The sequence below is a fragment of the Chlorocebus sabaeus genome, chromosome 19, assembly GCF_047675955.1.
Source record: "Chlorocebus sabaeus isolate Y175 chromosome 19, mChlSab1.0.hap1, whole genome shotgun sequence".
In the NCBI taxonomy this organism is placed as follows: domain Eukaryota; kingdom Metazoa; phylum Chordata; class Mammalia; order Primates; family Cercopithecidae; genus Chlorocebus; species Chlorocebus sabaeus.
Window position 1 is genome coordinate 24611182 of NC_132922.1, and position 13555 is coordinate 24624736.

General features: G+C 48.0%; 1 protein-coding gene and 1 long non-coding RNA gene across 8 annotated transcripts in view; one reads left to right on the forward strand and one right to left on the reverse strand.

Annotated features, from left to right (window-relative positions):
* The window catches only part of SEZ6L (seizure related 6 homolog like), a 213546-nt gene that overhangs the window by 140640 nt on the left and 59351 nt on the right, over positions 1-13555 (reverse strand). The window lies entirely within an intron of this gene.
* The window catches only part of LOC119627340 (uncharacterized), a 56038-nt gene continuing 45913 nt past the window's right edge, over positions 3431-13555 (forward strand). For both annotated transcript variants that reach the window (XR_012089504.1, XR_012089505.1), the window contains exon 1: positions 3431-3908. This is a non-coding gene — a long non-coding RNA (uncharacterized lncRNA). The remainder of the gene's footprint in view (positions 3909-13555) is intronic.

Genomic DNA, 13555 nt, shown 5'->3' on the forward strand with positions numbered 1-13555 from the left:
AGAGGTAGCAGGTGGTGTTAGAAGGATTTGGTGTTGGAGTCAGGGGTCTGGGGGCTCGTCTTGAATCAGTCCTTCCAGGGGCTCCAAGGCCGAGAGAAAGAAATTTGGTTTCAGAGTACTGGAGGCTTGGATTTAGGTGTGGGTTCTCCTCACTAGTTTCAGTTCCTTCTATACAAAATGAAGATTCCCACAATCCCTTTTCACGGTCTCAATGGATAAAATGCTGCTTTGTGAACAGCATTAAACAAGAGGGTGCAGAACCTGCCTGATGATGCTTGAGAAGGCTTTGAAAGAACTTGCTGGCTAACTGGCAAGTGCCTCTTGACCACCTACTATGAGCAAATGCTGAGGTGTGTGCTGGGGATAGGGGACCTAAAGCCACAGCCTCTCCATCCTACCCTGCCCCCCAGCTGGCCAGATGCTTCCCCTCCTTTTTTTGAGACAGGGTTTCACTCTGTCGCCCAGGCTGGAGAGCAGTGGCCCGATCATGGCTCACTGCATCATCGGATTCCTGGATTCATGCAATCCTCCTGCCTCAGCTGGGACTGTAGCTGGGACTACAAGCACATGACATCATGTCCAGCTAATTTTTAAAATTTTTTGTAGAGATAGGGTCTTGCTATATTTCCCAGGGTGGTCTTGAACTCCTGGTCTCAAGCGATCCTCTTGCTTTGGCCTCCCAAAGAGTTGAGATTACAGGGTTGAGCCACTAGGTAGGGGCCCAGTCACACTTCCAGAGTCATACTGGACTTTCTGTAGCTTCAACCCAGCAGTTACAACATGGCGTTCCAGTTATTTTGAGAGGCACAGCAGCCTAGTGGTCACCAGCAAGGGTTTGAGTTGGAAGGAACTGGTTCGAATCACGGTTCCTTCCTAACTGCATGAACCTCAGTCAAGTGACTAACCCTTTCCATGTCTCAGCTTTTCCATCTGCAAACTCTGGGTAAAAATAGGACCTATCATCTCATTAGGCAATGGAGAAGGTTAAATGAAATAACTTATGCGAAGCCTGGCTTATTGCTGGTGCCCAATAAACAGCAGGTATTCCTATTTTTGCTATTATTGTTACTGCTGTTGTTGTTATTTATGTACTTTATTTATCTGGCCACTTATGCTGGTGCCTCCTGGGAAGCAGTGCCTGCGTTTTACTCCTATTTGACATCCGCAAGGGATTGGAACTGCCTGGCTCATCGTAGGTGCTAATCAAGAATTTCGAAGTGGATGAAGGAGTGGTTGAATGAATGCCATCTTGTCATGAGGCCATCTTCATAAACACGGTTCCTCAACTTTTGTCTTCTTCCAGATGGAATGCATATTTTTAGTTCTTGCACATCCTTCTGTGTTTCCCTCCTGAGTGCTTTGCCCCGTGGCAGTCCACAGTGGGTCCGTACAAAACACCAGCCTGAATGCCTACACAGCCCTTCAGGTTAAACTCTTCTAGGACACCTTTTCATCAAATGCATGGGGCCCGGAGCTACTTCTTAGCCCCTTTGCCCTTCTGCCTGCTCTGACCAATGCCCTGCCCCTTTCATTAATAATGGGGACATGATTTGCTCAAGTCCCAACCTCTATTCGTTCACTGCCCTGGGATATCAGTAAGACGTTTACTCTTCCACCTCCCCCTGGGAACTTGGGTTCCACAGCTCCTTTATCAACAATAATCCCAGGCTGCAGGCCTGATGGTGGAAAATGAATATTCTGGCTGCTTTTCAGTTTCCAGATTGATTGGGGACAAATGGGAACTCAGCCCTCTCAACCAATCATCCAAGGCAGTCAACTGTAACTAGGTGTACATTTAAACAGCCAGCGTGTGAAATAGCACGCTTGTGCTCTGATGATTAAAAAAATATCCAAATCATTATTCCCCTCCTTCACAGGCTTGGAGGCCTGGGAGCAGGTGGGGTGGGGTGGGTGGCAGATGAGGCTGCCTCAGTAGCCCTAATCATTTCATCATTAGTATCCACCCACCCACCATGCATTGTACACAATAAAATGTGCTTTGTCTTCTACACTGTATAGGTGAGCGAATAAATCACTCAGTTCCTTGGTTTTAGTAAAACAATAAGAGCAGCACTGGTGTAGTGTTTACTTTGTTCCAAGCACTTTGCATATATGAACTCACTTCATCTTCCCAACAACCCTACAGGTAGGTACCATCAGGATACTCATCTTACAGATGAAGAAACTGAGGCACAGGGAGGTGAAATAACTTGCCAGGTTTATCCACTGTATAAGTGGCTCTGGCTCCCACTCTGACATTTTTGGATTCCTTCATGCAAACATTTTATTGGGAGTTTCCTACTTGTGAGACGTTGCACCAGAACCTGAGAATACACAAAAGACCTGGTCCCTGCTCATTGTGGGAAATAGGCGTGTAATTGAAGGAATGAAACAGCGGCTAACATTCATTAGAGCTTACTCAGTGGTGAGTCAGTGCTAAGAACCTTCACAGTAATAGTTCTCATGACAACCATATGAGGTAGAAACTTGCTTATCCTTGTTTGACACACAGGGAAACTGAGGCTCGGGGAGGGGAAGTGGGGAAGTCACACCTCGAGTTGAGGAGCTAAGCCTGGATTTGAACCCAGCCCTGTGTGACTCAACATCCCACTGCCTAGAGACCCCCTGGCAGCTAGCCCAGCCTGGATGGTCAGTGGCAGCTTCTGGGAGTGGGAAGACTGAGAGTGAAGCAGAGAATGAAAGGGGGAGCAGAGACAGGTTTTGGTAGAGGGTTCTGGATATGAATAAGGCTGGTGTGTTTGGAGGACTGTTGTGTATGGGGGATTCTGCATGGCCAGAAGGCAGAGGAGAGGCTCATGGTAGCCACACCAAGAGGAGGCTCAGAGGCCAGGGTCAGGATGTCATCCTGCAGTTATTACTGATTGATTTTAAGCTAGAGAAACCTGACTCTTTTAGCAAGCACATTCAGCCCTAGTTTTGCTAAGTAGAATCTCCATTAGAGTTTTCAAAACCCTTGTTTCTCTCTCAGCACCCTCCTCCTCCTGCCCATCCCTCCTTTCAAGGGCTATTAGAGTCAGCGGACCCCAGATTTGAAAATGGTGGTTTAGTCTATAACCAACTTTTTGAAGGATACTTTGGAAGTAAGTGTCACAACCTCAATCAATCAAGTCCACAGGCTTGGAAAGTCTGACTATCTCCCATTTCCATACCCAATATTTAAAAAATTTACCTTGCCAGAGAGATCGACCAAATGCAGAAATAAATGGAATAAAAAATAAGACAGGGTCTGTTTTGGAGAGCCGCCGGCAATGGCCGAGCCACACTGGGAGAGTCATACATCATTCAGGCATGAGGGAGTTTCAATAACACCCAAGTTCTCAAGCAATTAGAGGGTCGGTCCCCCTCTGTTCAGCTCCAGGGGAACTAATGGGCTAGCCATGCCAAATCTCCAGAGCTGAGCCTCACGTTGCATCCCCATCTGCCCTCAAATTCCAAAGGCAATTGGGGTTCCGTGACAGGTTTAATGGCATGGGTAGATAAAACACTTTCCTGCATCCATCTGGAGGGACTGTCATGGCTAGGAAACTGGTGGACGGGAAGAAGGCTTTTGTGGGGACGGCAGCCTGAGATGCAGATTTTGGGTTGCCTGAGACAGGGGGAGGGGATCCAACCTGGAGGGCAGGGCCGAGGCCAGGCCTAGGCTAGGAGGTGCCTCTGATGTTACCAGCACCTTCCAAGGCCGCAAGCCCAGTGACTCATGCAACTTCATGAAACTTCTCTGCCACTTTGAAGACAGAGTTTTTCTTACTTGATCTGATCACATTCCTTCTTTCTCTGCTTGGAATTCTCTGATGGCTTCCCCGTGGCCCTCCGAATGAAGCAGACTCTTCTTAATGACTGGAGAGGCCTCTATTCTACCCCTCTGGCCTTGGAGATCCATGTTCCAGGTATGAGCTGCTATACTTCCCCAAAAGGGTAGGTTAATTCAAGGCCCTAAGCCTTTTGCTTGTCATTTTCTTGGCTTAGAATGCCTTCTCTTTCTTCCTTGGCCTAGAATGCCTTCCCTCTCTTTCACCTGGCTAATGTCTATTTATCACCTCATCCAGGGAGCCTTCCTGGAATGCGTCCATCTCTCAGCTGCCCTCACCCTACATGCTCCCACAGCCTCGGTGCTTCCCCATCATAGCCTTGTCTCTTTGCCCCTCCAGCCAGGCAACTCTGAGGGCAGCAGCAGTGGCTGTATCTTATACAGTATTGTGTTCCTAGTGTCTAGCACTGTGTCTGGCCCATGGTAAATATTGAGTAAATGTTTGTTGAATTCATGAATGAAAATTAAGTAAATGAATACATGCATGGATATTTTATGACAGTGGTTCTCAACCACGAGTGATTTTGTCCCCAGAGGGACATGTTTGCTTGGGGATATGGAGGAGGTGCTACTGGCATCCAGTGAGAAGAGGCCAGGGATGCTGTTGAACACCATGCAATGCACAGGATGGGCTTCCCCTTCTCCACCCTCCTGTCCCAAACCAGGCAGTATCCAACCCCAAATGCCAATAGTGCCAAATTTGAGAGACTCAACTCTATGACTAGGTCCTGTGTTCACTACTGTAGGGGATGGAAGAGAAGGCAAAGGCATATTTCCCGTCCCCAGTGAACAGGCAATATGGTGAGACACACAAAAGCAACATCCGAGAAAGCACTAGGAAACAGAATAAGACACTAACATTTATTGAATTCCTCCCAGTATCAGCCATTGGGGGTATCTCTACCCTGTTGAACTCCTACTCGTCCTTCAAGACTTAGCTTAAATATCACCTCTTCCAGGTAGTCTTCCCTGATACCCTAACCCAGACCCAATCTGTCATTTCTCTCTGCTACTGCAGTTTTCATCACACTTTCCTGTAATTGTTTGTATATGTTGCTGTCTCCCTTCTAGACTGAGGACAGGACTGTGCTCCATTTGCCTTTATTTCTCTGGTGCCTAGAGCATAGTATATAGTTTAGTAAATGTTTGGGAAAATGAACTTCAGAAATAGGCCTATTGTGGCTATCAAGCCAGCAGTCGGGTTTCCCCACCTTCTGCTGAGATGCCCAGGCATAGAGATGAACCCCCAGCCTTATTTATGACCTCATACAGAGGAGGGATGCTGTTCTGGGCTGTCAGTACTTTGTCATTGACTTTCCTGCCAAGCCAGAGAGCAAGACGTTCTCCCAAGGAGCACGTCAACCAACGAGCTATAAATTAGAAAGGAAAAAAAAGGTCTGCTAATTCCGACCCACTCTATTTTTTACTCGCAGCTGCTAGGGAGGGAATGCACTGGCTTTCAGATGGAACATTTCTTTGGCTTAAGTTTCCCTCTCTCTGCTGGCCCCATTATTTCCTTCCCCCAAGGTCCAGCCTAGCTGGAGCCAAGAGAGCGTGGGCTTTGGGATCACACAAACCTGGGTTCCAATTCGGGCCAATCTGTCTTTCCTGGGAACTTCCCAAGATGCAGCAAGGAGCTAACGTGATGCTTCAGAATGACTCCTCTGTCCCCTCTCTTGGATCCTGACACCCCAATTTCCACAAGGTGGTCAGAAAGTCCTCTACAGTGTCAAGTGGCTGATTCACATCTCCCATGCTGTGGCTTCCAGTTGCACTAAGAATACAATCAAACTCCTACATTGGCATCAGAACCCCATGTGAACTGACTACTCCTGGCTTCCCAGCCTCACTTCCTGCACTCCTGTTTTTCTTCCCAAAGCCCAGCCAGGCTGAGTGAGCCTGGTCCTCCATCTGGTGCTTGCCCTTGCCTGGAACCGTCTTATTCCACATCTCCACCTGACTGCCTCCTCCTCACTGCCCAGGCCCCAGCTCAAATGTCACCTTCTACGGGGGACTACCTTTCTAGGGAACCACATTTACCCCCTTCCCCCATACCCTAACACTCATTATGACACTGTCTGCATAGCAGGGGTCACAATGTCAAATTACCTTGCTTATTGGTAGGTTTACTTGTTTGTCATCTGTGTTCCATGTTCAGACCAGAGGTTTGCATGTAGTACGTGCTCAAAAAATACATGTGGAATGAGGGAATGGAAGTTCTGATCTGGCACATTCTCCCTCAGCTTGGAGAATCAGGGACTGGAGAAAAGGTGTGAGACCTTGGCCCACATACTCAACTTCGAGCCTCAGCTTCCTCATCTGTGAAATGAGCGTAATAGACTTCCCTTCCTCACAGTGGTGCCAGGAGACATGGGATTCTATGAATACAGCATAGCCCTCCTCTTTCCATATTATTTCTCCCCTGGGTGGGAAGGTAGAGAGTGAGAACTTGGGGAAGGCTCCTCCAGGGTCCTCAGCCCCCAACCCTGGACAAACGTCCACCTTCCACCTGCAAAGATGTGCCGGGGAGGATCACGCCACGCACGGCAGGATGAAGGCAGCTCCAGGAAGAGGCGTCGCATGAGGAGAGAGAGTGAATGTCCCTGAGGAAGCGGCTCCACTGGAGACAGGGGAAGACTTCAGACAATATCTAATTTGTATTCTCTAAGCAATGCAAGAGGACACTGCATCTCCAAAAAGGGAACAATTGGAGATTAGGGACGATTGCTGTGAGAGAAAACCTTGTTTAAATCTATTACTGAACAAAAATGGTCTTCGGGTTTTGAATGGAAAATTTGTGTCTCTGCCTCAATCTTAGATTAACCCGTGGTGGAGTGCCGCTGAGTACACACGGGTGTGTGTGTCGGGGGAGGACAGAGTCTAATAGCTGACATTTGTGCAGTGTTTCTAAAACCCCTGGGCTAAATGCTTACTGCAGGGTCCTTCTGTAGCTCCAGACCACTTTCTGACATCGTCCCCGTGGTCATCCCTGTTTTACAGATAAGGAGACTGGGGCTCGAGGGGTTAACTACAGTCCTCTGTCACTTAATGACAGGGATATGTTCTGAGAAATGTATAATTACGTGGTTTTGTGGTTGTGTGACCACCACAGAGTGCACTTGCACAAACCTAGATGGGACAGACTACTACACACCTAGGCTGGATGCTGTAGCCTATTGCTCCTGGCTGCAAACCTGTACAGCATGTGACTGCACCAATTATTGTAGGCAATTGTAATGCAATGGTAAGTATTTCTGTATTGAAGCATGAAAAAGGTGCAGTGAAAATATGGTATTATAATGTGATGAGACCACCATTGTATATGTGGTCCGTCTTGACTGAAATGTTGCTATGCGGCACATGGGTGTATTATGTACAAAGTCACATAGTCAGGGCAGGTAAGGTTGACATTTGAATACATGTCTGTCATTTCCACAGTTCGGGCTCTTAGCCTGTGTGTGTGTGTGTGTGTGTGTGTGTGTGAGAGAGAGAGAGAGAGAGAGAGAGAGAGAGAGACTTAATGACTTTCAGGGCAGGAGGGTCCTCAGAGTTCAGCTCATATTGCTACTTCCTTTCATAGATGGGGAAACTGAGGCTCCCTTTGGGTAAGGACTTTTCTTGGTGCTATAGTTGCTCTGAAACCAGAAGGTGAATGGGAATTCTTCTTTTTTTCATTTTTTTTTTAGACAGAGTCTCGCTCTGTCGCTCAGGCTGGAGTGCAGTGGCACGATCTCGGCTCACTGCAAGCTCCGCCTCCAGGGTTCACGTCATTCTCCTGCCTCAGCCTCCTGCGTGGCTGGGACTACAGGTGCCCACCACCGTGCCTGGCTAATTTTTTGTATTTTTAGTAGAGACGGGGTTTCACCGTCTTAGCTAGGATGGTTTTGATATCCTGACCTCATGATCTGCCTGCCTTGGCCTCCCAAAGTGCTGGGATTGTAGGCGTGAGTCACCACGCCCGGCGGAGAATGGGAATTCTTATTGAATGAGTGCTCACTAGGTGCCAGGAACTGTGTTAAGCCTTCACATTTTTCTCCTCGCCTACCCCATGAGCCCCATTTCACACCTGAGGAAACAGCCTTAGAGAAGCTAAGTCACTGCTCAGAGTGACGGATCAAGTAGGTGGTGGAGCTTGCATTCAAACCCAGGTCTGTTGCAGTGCCCCATGCAGTGCTGTTTGAGGACCCCAGGGCAGGTAGCTTTTCCCTCCACGTGCATGTCCCTCATGTCACAGGATGACAAACTGGCTTACCACGGTCCACAGCCATGGCACTTGCAGTTGGCCTCCACTCAGGTGACAGCTAAGGGCCAAGCTTAGGTTGGAATTGATTTTGACTAGTGGTCACTTGCTTAGCCACAGAGAGCTGGGGGCTTCTGCATTGTGGGGGCAGGCAAGGAAACTCAGAATGCTTTCTGCCTCTGCCAAGTTGTGAAGCCAGATGCCAAGGTAGGGCGGGTGATGAATGACCTGTCTCTTGAGCCTTGACGCAGAGTTATTAGCTTGAAGGCAGCACCAAAGGAAGAATAGAACCAATGTGGGCAACAAGTCTACTTCTAGGGCCATTACTCAGTGTGGTAGAAACCACATCCCCTACTGCAAACTCTCACTGGACAATGACTGCTGGTCTCCTTACACTACAGATAGAGACGTCCCTTACAAACAGAAAACTCTGCATAGGCTTCTCAGCACATTGAGAATCAAACAGAGGTAGGAGGCAGGACTAGACCCTGGAGGCAGAGATCAGACGCTGAACCAAATTGAGGACTAGCTAAACCAGGGCCAGGGTGGAAGCACCTCCCCATAAGACAAGCTCACCAGAGTTCCATGTCAGTTTACCATTGCCATGGCAACACCCGGAAGTTACAGCCCCTTTCCATAGCAAGGACCAGACACCTCTGAAGTTACCACCCTCGTCCTAGAAATTTCTGCATAAACCACTCCTTAATTTGCATGTAATTAAAAGTGAGTATAAATATGAGTGCATAGAGGTCTCTGAGCCGCTGCTCTGGGCACACTGTTACGGGGTAGCCGGGCTCCACAGGGAGAAATACCTCTTGCGACTGCTGCTGTGCATTGCTACTTCAATAAAAGTTGCTGCTTAACACCACGGGCTGGCCCTTGAAGTCTTTCCTAGGCAAAGCCAAGAACCCATCTGGGCTAAGCCCCAGTTTCGGGGCTTGCTCATCTTTCATCCAAATGGACTCCCATGCTGGCCTGGAATGCCTTGGGTGACTTGTCCCTAGGTCACCGTGCTGGCCTCATCAATAATCAACCTCTCCATGGCTCACTATATTTCAGCTGCACTGGCCTCCTTTTGGTTCCCTAGACATATCAAAATCTACCCCTCCCCCTCCTTAGCATCTTTGCTTTCACAGCTTGGAATGCGTTCTCCCCAGCTCTTCCCAGAACATTCTCCCCGGTTCTTCCTGGGGCTCCCTGCCTCCCTTTATTCAGGCTTCTGCTTAAATATCCCCTCCTCGCTGAAGCCTCATCTGGTCCCTCTGGCCAGTGGTGACTGCAGGCAGTCTCCAGTCCATTTCCCTGAAGAATTTCCTCAGTCCTTATTCTAGCAGCATTTTCTGTTTATCTAGCTGTGTGCTGAATGTTTATTATCTGATTTATCCCATTAGAATATAAGGACCACAAAAGCAGGAAACTTGTCCGTCTTGCTCATGACTGTTATCCCAGCACTTAGCTCTGTGCCTGGTGCAGAGTTAGTGCTCGGTAAGTATTTGCTGAATGAGCAAATACTGACCTGACCAGGGTCCCAAAGCACGAGAGAGACAGTGCAATCAGGGCAGTCTGCATGAAGGAGAAACTCTTTTATCTTTTTTTACCTTGATGGTTAAGGAGTAACCCTCACGCGGTTACCTTTTTTCTCCCTCAGTTTCCCAAATTGTAAAATGAGAGGCTTGATGAGATGGTTCTCATGGCCCTGCTAGCTCTGCCTCTGGGTTTCATGAAACAGCAGATTCTGCTTGTCTCAGTCACCCTTAGCTCTACAGCCTGTAAGCTGAGCTGGAGAGATGCCTGTTCCTGTGGATGCTGATGCCAGGACCACGGCTTAGCCTCAGCTCCTACACAGCAGACGTCTTCACAGCTGCGGGCGCTGTGCATGGCTTCTCAGATGCTGTGCCCAGGAGATTATTGACGAACATGATGCCACATGTATTAAGAACAATTCCAGGGCTGAGAGAGAGAAGGCTTATTTTAGCAAGAGAATTTGGGCCTTCCCTTTCTTCTGGAATATCTGCAGGACCTGACTTGCCTTTCCTGGCAGAGCAGGGGGCATTTGTTAACACCTGCACCTGGCTTTGAACAGCCCTAACCTGGGGTCATGAAATGCTTCTTAGCTCAGTGATGGTTCCCAGTCCTGGCTGCACATTTGAATCATCTGGGGAACTTTTTAAAAAAATACCTGCTTCCAGGTCCCATTCCCAGGGACCCTGTCTCAGCAGATCTGGAGTGACTCCTACGCCTTGGTGTTTTGTAAACGTTCCCTAAGGGATGCTGAGGTGCAGTTGTGTTAAGGACCTCAGGCTATACACAAATTCGGGCAGCAGAGTCAGAATCCTCCAGAGGATATGTCTTAAGTCACAGATTGCTGGACCTCACCCCAGAGCTGCTGAATCAAAATCCCTATTGGCAATGGGTAGGGTTTGAGAGTCTTCTAATATGCAGCCTGAGATATTGTTATGCATATTAATTATTTTGATTTTTTTTTAAACAGCAGAATGGAGACATTATTGACATATAATAAATTACACATTTAAAGAGTACAGTTTCAGGCCTGGGGCAGAGCCTGACATATAGGAGACACTCAATAAAAGTTAATATAATTGATTAAAATGTCTCTGGAGGCCCGGTGCCATAGCTCTCACCTGTAATCCTAGCACTTGGGGAGACCAAGGTGGGTGGATCACCTGCAGTCAGGAGTTCCAGACTAACCTGGCCAACATGGCAACCCTGACTCTACTAGAAACACAAAAATTAGCCAGGTGTGGTGGCGCATGCCTATAATCCCAGCCACTCGAGAGGCTGAGGCAGGAGAATCGCTTGAACCTGGGAGGCAGAGGTTGCAGCAAGCCAAGATCGTGCCACTGCACTCCAGCCTGATGGCAGGGCAAGACTTTGTCTCAAAAATAAAAAAAATGTGCAGTTTAATACAATTTGACATACACACATCCATGAAACCATCACTACAATCAACACAGTGGTCATAGGTAATCCCTCAAAAGCATCCTCCGATGCACCTTAAACTTTGAGCCTCACTGGCTTAGAGTAAAAATTCAAGCAGGTGAGCACAGTAACAAACGGGCCAGACTCGGGTTCCTGTTCTGGTGCAGCCATTGAGTAGCTGTGGGACCTCGTGGAAGTTGCTTTTCCTCTCCGAGCCTCAACTGCCTCATTGCAATGGTTCCCTAACCCATGTGTTACTGTGATCATTAAAGGAGATGTTTGGAGAGCACTTTGCTCTAAGCAAGCCCCCAGTCAGTGTCAACTACCATTCATATTAGATTAGATCCACCATCATCTCTGCTATCCTCAAGGCAGGCTGAGAGGAGGAAGCAGAACTGGGAAGGAGGGAAGGTTGGGAAGGGTGAGGAGGTGCAGACGGCTGAATGATTTTGTCCTCTTCTCCACTGGGTACCCGTTGCCCAGCACCATGCTGGTGTATACACGGTTTTCAAAAAAAACGTGTGGAGTGACAAATGGCATAGTGTCACGTACAGGACATTGGGGCAGAGCGCAGGGGGCAGGGCGTGTATTGTAGCCGTATCTTCCCATCCTAACTCCGCCCCTCACCTTCATTAACCTCGCCCTTTCCCCACTCTGATTAGGGCCACAAGCCTGAAGCCTGGTCCTTCATCGACCCAGACTCTCATTTTTAGAGCATGGTTATTTCCTGGGAATACCTCCTTTCATTTTCTAGCTCGTTTGTTTTTCTTCAGAAGTTCATTTGTTCACGGACTTGCTCATTTAATCCACTGTTCAGGCAGGCAAGCATATTCATTTAATCATTTCTGCACCTCTGTTGGCGGGTGCCTGAGTTATCCTAGCACTTAGCCGCTTCATGGAAGGTGATTGACAAGCGTTTGTTAAGTAAGTGAATGCAGAGGAAGCAGGCTCCCTGTCCTGCACTGTTCCCAGGGACGCTTTTATCAATGCACATTATTTTGCCCCTTTCTCCACTCCCACGGGGCCTGTGTCCCTTCTGTGGCCATTGGCACATTTTTACAGACGGCATTGTGAGTTCTCCACGCATGTGTGCAAATCTTTTGTCACCAAGTGAGCATCCCAGTCCTGGAGGGCAGAGGCCACTCCACAGACTTCCCTGGCACTCCAAGTGCCTATCATAGTGCCTTGTACACAGTCACACCCAAAGTGACATTTGGAGGTGACAGATCCAATCACTCATAATCGTACTATGAACAAAGACTGTGTGTGGTGGCTTCTGCCTCTAATCCCAGTGCTTCCAGAGGCTGAGATGAGAGGATCACTTCAAGCCAGGAGTTCAAGACCAGCCTGGGAAACATAGAAAGAACCAGTCTCTACAAAAAAAAAAATTAAAAATTAGCTGGGCATGATGGCATATGCCTATAGCCCCAGCTACTCGGAAAGCTGAGGTGGGGAGATTGCTTGAATCCAGGAGTTCAAGGCTACAGTGAGCTATGATCACACCACTGCCCTCCAACCTGGGCAACAGAGTGAGACCTCAACTCTAAAAATAAAACAAAACCCAACAAATACTATTAACTGAGCTTCTAGTCAAGATCTGACACTTTCTACCCGTCAGCTCGTTAGATCCTCAGAATAACCCCTTGGGATGTTATCATCTAGTTTTTAAGCTTGAGGAAATTGGGGCTCAGAGAAATTAAGCAGCCACATAGCCTTCAGCTGCAGAGCAAGATTCTGAGCCCGAATATACAGGACTCCAAAGACAGTGCTCTCTCCAGCCACTCATTCAGCAGACGTTCGCTGAGCAGAGACTATGTGCCAGACACTGCACTGGGGATGTGTGGGGAACAAAAATAGGCAAGTGCACATGTTCATGGAGCTTGTATCGGTTAGAATTGAACTGAGCTGCTAGTAACAGGAAACCCTGACCTACTGGCAGTAAGAGGTCCGTGGCACATGGACCAAAACTGACCAGACCACCAACAACAGTGACAACAAGGATCTCAACTTCTCTTTCTGCTCCCTCATCTTTATTGTGTGGTTTCATTCTTCATAGTAGAAGGGGTCTTTGTCTCTCTATTTCAGAGAGGAACAAAGGGAAGGGGCAAAAGGAAAAAGGGCATCCAAGTTGAGTCTGCTCTCTTCAAAATCTCTCCTGCAGGTCTCAGCTGGCACCTTCTCCTTACATCTCATTGGCCAGATGGTGTCACATGGCCATTCCTGGGTGCAAGGAAGGCTGGGAATTCAGCCATTGTAGAGAAAGGCTAGAGAGGACGTGGTGGGGGAGGTTGGGTGTTGAGTAAACTTATCCATAGTTTCTGCCATAGAGCTCACCAGGACACTGATTTCAACTCAATAATCACACACACACACACACACACACACACACAGATGCACACAAAAAACCCACAAAGGTACGTTTACTAGCTGAGATAAGGGCTCTGGAGGAAAAGAATTTGATTCTCTGATATACTTAAGGTTCTGATTTCAAATGTAAGGGTGCTTGTGTGCAGCAGAAAGGTGCTATCCAGAACTGATGCTTGAGC